Source organism: Apis cerana, unplaced genomic scaffold, assembly GCF_029169275.1.
Source record: "Apis cerana isolate GH-2021 unplaced genomic scaffold, AcerK_1.0 Chr0_AcerK, whole genome shotgun sequence".
In the NCBI taxonomy this organism is placed as follows: Eukaryota; Metazoa; Arthropoda; class Insecta; order Hymenoptera; family Apidae; genus Apis; species Apis cerana.
This window is the reverse complement of record NW_026893558.1, coordinates 1,526,630-1,534,129: the sequence shown is the minus strand read 5'-3', so window position 1 is coordinate 1,534,129 and position 7,500 is coordinate 1,526,630. Positions and strand designations below refer to the sequence as shown.

Sequence of the window (7,500 nt, the reverse complement as noted above, 5' to 3'; positions counted from 1 at the left end):
TCTGTTCTTTCATCAAAAATTGATTTTTCGTAACTTTTCTTATCGAGAAAAAAAAAATTTAATTTTTTTGTAAAAATCTATCATTGACCTTTCATTTATACCGTCATGTTAATATACTTATAATTTTTTTACACTCTGAGCGATATATATAGAACGGGCGAACCGACATGATCGGGGACTTTGCGCTATACGCGTAGGACGGGCGAACCGACATGACCGGGGACTTTGCGCGTACGATCGAGCTATGGTCGAACCGACGTGACTCGGGTATTTTTTTCTTAATTTCTCGAAAAATGACCTTATAACTGGTATGTTTTTTTTTTCATTAATCAATCTATATTTATCCTTCGCAATTTTTTATATTGTTAATTTTTTCTGTTCTTTCATCAGAAATTGATTTTTCGTAACTTTTCTTATCGAGAAAAAAAAAATTTAATTTTTTTGAAAAATATAATATTGACCTTTCATTTATACCGTCATGTTAATATAAATTATAATTTTTCTTTACCGGGGAACTCTGAACGATATATATATAGAACGGGCGAACCGACATGACCGGGGACTTTGCGCCATACGCGTAAGACGGGCGAACCGACATGACCGGGGACTTTGCGCGTACGATCGAGCTATGGTCGAACCGACGTGACTCGGGTGTTTTTTTCTTAATTTCTCGAAAAATAACCTTATAACTGGTATGTTTTTTTTTCATTAATCAATCTATATTTATCCTTCGCAATTTTTTATATTGTTAATTTTTTCTGTTCTTTCATCAGAAATTGATTTTTCGTAACTTTTCTTATCGAGAAAAAAAAAATTTAATTTTTTTGAAAAAATATAATATTGACCTTTCATTTATACCGTCATGTTAATATAAATTATAATTTTTTTTTACCGGGGAACTCTGAACGATATATATATAGAACGGGCGAACCGACATGACCGGGGACTTTGCGCCATACGCGTAGGACGGGCGAACCGACATGACCGGGGACTTTGCGCTATACGCGCAGGACGGGCGAACCGACATGACCGGGGACTTTGCGCCATACGCGTAAGACGGGCGAACCGACATGACCGGGGACTTTGCGCGTACGATCGAGCTATGGTCGAACCGACGTGACTCGGGTGTTTTTCTCTTAATTTCTCGAAAAATGACCTTATAACTGGTATGTTTTTTTTTCATTAATCAATTTATATTTATCCTTCGCAATTTTTTATATTGTTAATTTTTTCTGTTCTTTCATCAGAAATTGATTTTTCGTAACTTTTCTTATCGAGAAAAAAAAAATTTAATTTTTTTGAAAAAATATAATATTGACCTTTCATTTATACCGTCATGTTAATATAAATTATAATTTTTCTTTACCGGGGAACTCTGAACGATATATATATAGAACGGGCGAACCGACATGACCGGGGACTTTGCGCCATACGCGTAGGACGGGCGAACCGACATGACCGGGGACTTTGCGCTATACGCGCAGGACGGGCGAACCGACATGACCGGGGACTTTGCGCTATACGCGTAAGACGGGCGAACCGACATGACCGGGGACTTTGCGCGTACGATCGAGCTATGGTCGAACCGACGTGACTCGGGTGTTTTTCTTAATTTCTCGAAAAATAACCTTATAACTGGTATGTTTTTTTCATTAATCAATTTATATTTATCCTTCGCAATTTTTTATATTGTTAATTTTTTCTGTTCTTTCATCAAAAATTGATTTTTCGTAACTTTTCTTATCGAGAAAAAAAAAATTTAATTTTTTTGAAAAAATATAATATTGACCTTTCATTTATACCGTCATGTTAATATAAATTATAATTTTTTGGGGAACTCTGAACGATATATATAATAGAACGTTTTTTTTTTTTTGGGGGGGGACTTTGTGCCATATATATAGAACGGGCGAACCGACATGACCGGGGACTTTGCGCTATACGCGCAGGACGGGCGAACCGACATGACCGGGAACTTTGCGCTATACGCGCAGGACGGGCGAACCGACATGACCGGGGACTTTGCGCCATACGCGTAAGACGGGCGAACCGACATGACCGGGGACTTTGCGCGTACGATCGAGCTATGGTCGAACCGACGTGACTCGGGTGTTTTTCTCTTAATTTCTCGAAAAATAACCTTATAACTGGTATGTTTTTTTTTCATTAATCAATTTATATTTATCCTTCGCAATTTTTTATATTGTTAATTTTTTCTGTTCTTTCATCAAAAATTGATTTTTCGTAACTTTTCTTATCGAGAAAAAAATTTAATTTTTTTGAAAAATATAATATTGACCTTTCATTTATACCGTCATGTTAATATACTTATAATTTTTTTTTACTCTGAGCGATATATATAGAACGGGCGAACCGACATGACCGGGGACTTTGCGCGTACGGTCGGGCCACCGAACCGACATGACTCGGGCATTTTTTCTTAATTTCTCGAAAAATAACGTTATAACTGGTATGTTTTTTTTCATTAATCAATTTATATTTATCCTTTGCAATTTTTTATATTGTTAATTTTTTTTGTTCCTTTATTAAAAATTAATTTTTCGTAACTTTTCTTATCGAGAAAAAAATTTAATTTTTTTGAAAAATCTATTATTGACCTTTCATTTATACCATCCTGTTAATATATTTGTAATTTTTTTTACCAATTTGTATAATGATAATGATCATCGATCGAAGTCTAAGTTCCAGCGTACCCTCCGCTCGGTCTGTCGCTACAGCGGTTTTGCACCATAAGCGGCCGTGCATTAGCCCGGTCGGCGCCGACATGGTGGCCGGCCGTTCGGTTACTGTAAGAGAAGCGACGGTCCGGTGCGGCCGGGCGGAGCAGCGTCGGGCGCGTGTCCGTTCTACGATCTCGGTCGAGATACGGTACACCGCTCCTCGGGAAATACTTTCTCGACTGTTTCTGTCCGGTTCTTACCGATCTTTCTCCACACTGCATAGCCGCGAGTCGGTGTCTATGACCGAATGGCTCTTGAGCGGCAAAGCGACCTATAGGGGGACGCTGGTGACCTGTATGTATGGCTTTTGCCATGTGTACTTGTACGACTGAGCATCAACTTTTAGCCTCGAGCGATCGGGCCTTTCTAACACCTAAGGATATATAAATCCCTAGGCGTACGGGCGTGTCGAATAGTTCTTGGTGGCTTGCAATACGACACGTTTCGTATGATGAGCTTTGAGTTTGTAAAAGTGAGAGAAAAGAAACGACGTGCGATGTTATTGTAACACCACGTTGTTAAATAAAACACAATATTATATTATAATTTTTATATATATGATATTGTGAAGTATGATTCTTGAAATTGTGAATGAACGGGGCATATTGTGGAAGTGCTGATATTACATTGGGATATGCCTCAGCGTGAATTTATATTACGCGCTTTATGAAATTAAATTTTTTTCAAAAGGTTACCAAATGTTTAGCATGCTTGATACGTGCTCGAATATTTATAAAGACCTATTGTAGTCGATCGGTGAGGGGGCACTGACGACGAAAATATATATATGTCAAAATTGGCAAAATATATTAATAATAAACTAAGATCCCTGGTTGATCCTGCCAGTAGTCATATGCTTGTCTCAAAGATTAAGCCATGCATGTCTCAGTACATGCCGAATTAAGGTGAAACCGCGAATGGCTCATTAAATCAGTTATGGTTCATTAGATCGTGGACACATTTACTTGGATAACTGTGGTAATTCTAGAGCTAATACATGCAAACAGAATTCCTCTCAGAGATGGGAGGAATGCTTTTATTAGATCAAAACCAATCGGTGGCGGACGGCTCGTCCGTTCGTCCATCGTTTGTTTTGGTGACTTGAATAACTTTGTGCTGATCGCATGGTCATCTAGCACCGGCGACGCATCTTTCAAATGTCTGCCTTATCAACTGTCGATGGTAGGTTCTGCGCCTACCATGGTTGTAACGGGTAACGGGGAATCAGGGTTCGATTCCGGAGAGGGAGCCTGAGAAACAGCTACCACATCCAAGGAAGGCAGCAGGCGCGCAAATTACCCACTCCCGGCACGGGGAGGTAGTGACGAAAAATAACGATACGGGACTCATCCGAGGCCCCGTAATCGGAATGAGTACACTTTAAATCCTTTAACGAGGACCAATTGAAGGGCAAGTCTGGTGCCAGCAGCCGCGGTAATTCCAGCTCCAATAGCGTATATTAAAGTTGTTGCGGTTAAAAAGCTCGTAGTTGAATCTGTGTGTCACAGTGTCGGTTCACCGCTCGCGGTGTTTAACTGGCATTATGTGGTACGTCCTATCGGTGGGCTTAGCTCCTTGTGGGCGGTCCAACTAATATCCCATCGCGGTGCTCTTCACTGAGTGTCGAGGTGGGCCGATACGTTTACTTTGAAAAATTAGAGTGCTTAAAGCAGGCTACCTTTGCCTGAATACTGTGTGCATGGAATAATGGAATAGGACCTCGGTTCTATTTTGTTGGTTTTCGGAACCCTGAGGTAATGATTAATAGGGACAGATGGGGGCATTCGTATTGCGACGTTAGAGGTGAAATTCTTGGATCGTCGCAAGACGGACAGAAGCGAAAGCATTTGCCAAAAATGTTTTCATTAATCAAGAACGAAAGTTAGAGGTTCGAAGGCGATCAGATACCGCCCTAGTTCTAACCATAAACGATGCCAGCCAGCGATCCGCCGAAGTTCCTCCGATGACTCGGCGGGCAGCTTCCGGGAAACCAAAGCTTTTGGGTTCCGGGGGAAGTATGGTTGCAAAGCTGAAACTTAAAGGAATTGACGGAAGGGCACCACCAGGAGTGGAGCCTGCGGCTTAATTTGACTCAACACGGGAAACCTCACCAGGCCCGGACACCGGAAGGATTGACAGATTGATAGCTCTTTCTTGATTCGGTGGGTGGTGGTGCATGGCCGTTCTTAGTTGGTGGAGCGATTTGTCTGGTTAATTCCGATAACGAACGAGACTCTAGCCTGCTAAATAGACGTAACTTATGGTATCTCGAAGGCCCTCGGCTTCGGTCGGTGGGTTTTTACTACCAACGTACAAACAAATCTTCTTAGAGGAACAGGCGGCTTCTAGCCGCACGAGATTGAGCAATAACAGGTCTGTGATGCCCTTAGATGTTCTGGGCCGCACGCGCGCTACACTGAAGGAATCAGCGTGTTTTCCCTGGCCGAAAGGCCCGGGTAACCCGCTGAACCTCCTTCGTGCTAGGGATTGGGGCTTGCAATTATTCCCCATGAACGAGGAATTCCCAGTAAGCGCGAGTCATAAGCTCGCGTTGATTACGTCCCTGCCCTTTGTACACACCGCCCGTCGCTACTACCGATTGAATGATTTAGTGAGGTCTTCGGACTGGTGCGCGGCCAATGTCTCGGCATTGCCGATGTTACCGGGAAGATGACCAAACTTGATCATTTAGAGGAAGTAAAAGTCGTAACAAGGTTTCCGTAGGTGAACCTGCGGAAGGATCATTAACGAATGAAACATACAAAAAGAGAATGCGTAACAAAAAAGAGAGATAAACAAGGAGAAGGATAAAATGGAATTTCGATTCCATTACCAAATACCAAAATGTACTTTGTACATCGAACGAATAATGAAATCACGGAACGATGGCTTACGTGAGGAGGGAAAGAAAAAGAAATCCCTTCCGTCCGTTGTATCCGTTGATTTCGATCATTTTCGAATTTTTTTTTCTTACCAGACACGAAAATTCGACACGAAGAGAGAGGGAATAACGATAAATAAGCTCGAAGAGACGCTTGCGTGAAGGTCTATTTATCGAATAAACGGACCCGCCGTCTCGACGAGATGAATGTCGTTATGGTACGCAAAAAAGATACAAAGGGACGCTTGCGTGAGATCGTCGTCGTCGTGTGTGCGTTTACGGATGCATATACGGACGCGATCCGCCGTCTCGATGATGTATATTTTTAATAAAGATTTATAAAGGTACGGTTTGCACGTACGTGTACGTATCACGTATGTATATGCATAATGGTATATACAAAATGATAAAAAAGAAAAAAGCGCTTGCGTGAGGTCGAATTTTTAAATGACCCGCCGCTTTAATAACATTACGTCCCTACTGAAATATATTGAAAACACAAAAATAAAATGACAAATGGCTTGACAACACAATAAGGCGCTTGCGTGAGGTCTTTTTTAAATAGACCCGCCGTCTTTATGAACGTATATGCGTGCGTTGCGTATGTGTATGTATATAGATACGTGCAAGAAAAGTACCAAATTCACATTTCTGTACCTCCTTTCTCTTTTTTTATTTTCGTTGCCTGAGCTCCCGTTATAAAACGGGAGATGGACGAGGACCGCACACCAAGACTTTGGGATCGAACGAAGCTGTCGAGATAATGATAATCGAAAAAGCGGTAAGGACAAGTAGCGCGTCGATAGTAAAACGAAATCGAAGGATGGACGAGCCGCCGTCGAACTTTGTTTCGCGACGTTCTCTTCGATGGATACCAGTTCGACCTCTTTTCTCTTATACGCTATAATCATTCTCGAATCGTGCTTCCTACCCATGGGTGGATGGTGTGATGGTCGTCGTCGTTGTAAGCTTTAAACCGACGAAACCAAGAACGGCGAAACCAAGATGCATCGCGTCGACGTGAGCCCGATTTTATCGCTTCTTATTTAAAAGTTGAAACGTTGTTCGTTCAGAGGGGAATATCGAATTATGTTCGGTTATACAGAGAGGCCATCGTGTCGTGAGTCGGACACCCGTACCGTTAGCGGATATTCGCTTCGGAAATTGGGAGGTAAGACCGCTCGAGGCCAACCGAAATTCGTATCCCATCGAATTTTATCGAGAATGCAATATATACCTGAACGAATTATAGTTTTCAATATCGAATTTTTAAGCGTATGGGCTCTGCGACCATGCTTCGAAGAAGAGTCGTTCTCTCCAGGTTGAGCGACGGTTTAAAAAAAAAAAGGATTCAGTATCGGGGTATCCTCGTCGTTTCCTTAATATAAAAAATAAAAAAGAAAAATACGATTACCCTGAACGGTGGATCACTTGGCTCGTGGGTCGATGAAGAACGCAGCTAATTGCGCGTCAACGTGTGAACTGCAGGACACATGAACATCGACATTTCGAACGCACATTGCGGTCCACGGATACAATTCCTGACCACGCCTGGCTGAGGGTCGTTCACGTAACCCAAATACTGCTTGCGTTGCGTATCGTTACTCTTCGTACATTTGATCCTTTTTTTCTCTCTTTTTTTGTAATCCCCGCCGTCGTTCTTTAAAATCGAACGTTTCCGAGTCGGGTGTCAAAAATCGAGGAAAGGACAAGTTACAAGGAGGAAGATGCGCGACGTACGAGCGATTGTTGGACGTTCGTTGGCGTTCGTCGCGGTCGTGACCGAGACTACAGAATCGAAATGCATGTGCTAGCGTGTGGTATGTAACAATGAAAATGTCACGGACCTGCGTGAGTGTTCTCGGTGTCGTGAGTCGT

General features: G+C 42.1%; 2 non-coding genes across 2 annotated transcripts; both read left to right on the top strand.

The window, feature by feature from the left end:
- Positions 1–3,567: 3,567 nt before the first annotated feature.
- On the top strand, positions 3,568–5,488 carry LOC133667630 (small subunit ribosomal RNA). The gene has a single exon (XR_009833291.1). It is a non-coding gene; the product is annotated as a small subunit ribosomal RNA (ribosomal RNA).
- A 1,545-nt stretch (positions 5,489–7,033) lies between these two features.
- Positions 7,034–7,187, top strand: LOC133667627 (5.8S ribosomal RNA). The gene has a single exon (XR_009833288.1). It is a non-coding gene; the product is annotated as a 5.8S ribosomal RNA (ribosomal RNA).
- Positions 7,188–7,500: the final 313 nt, after the last annotated feature.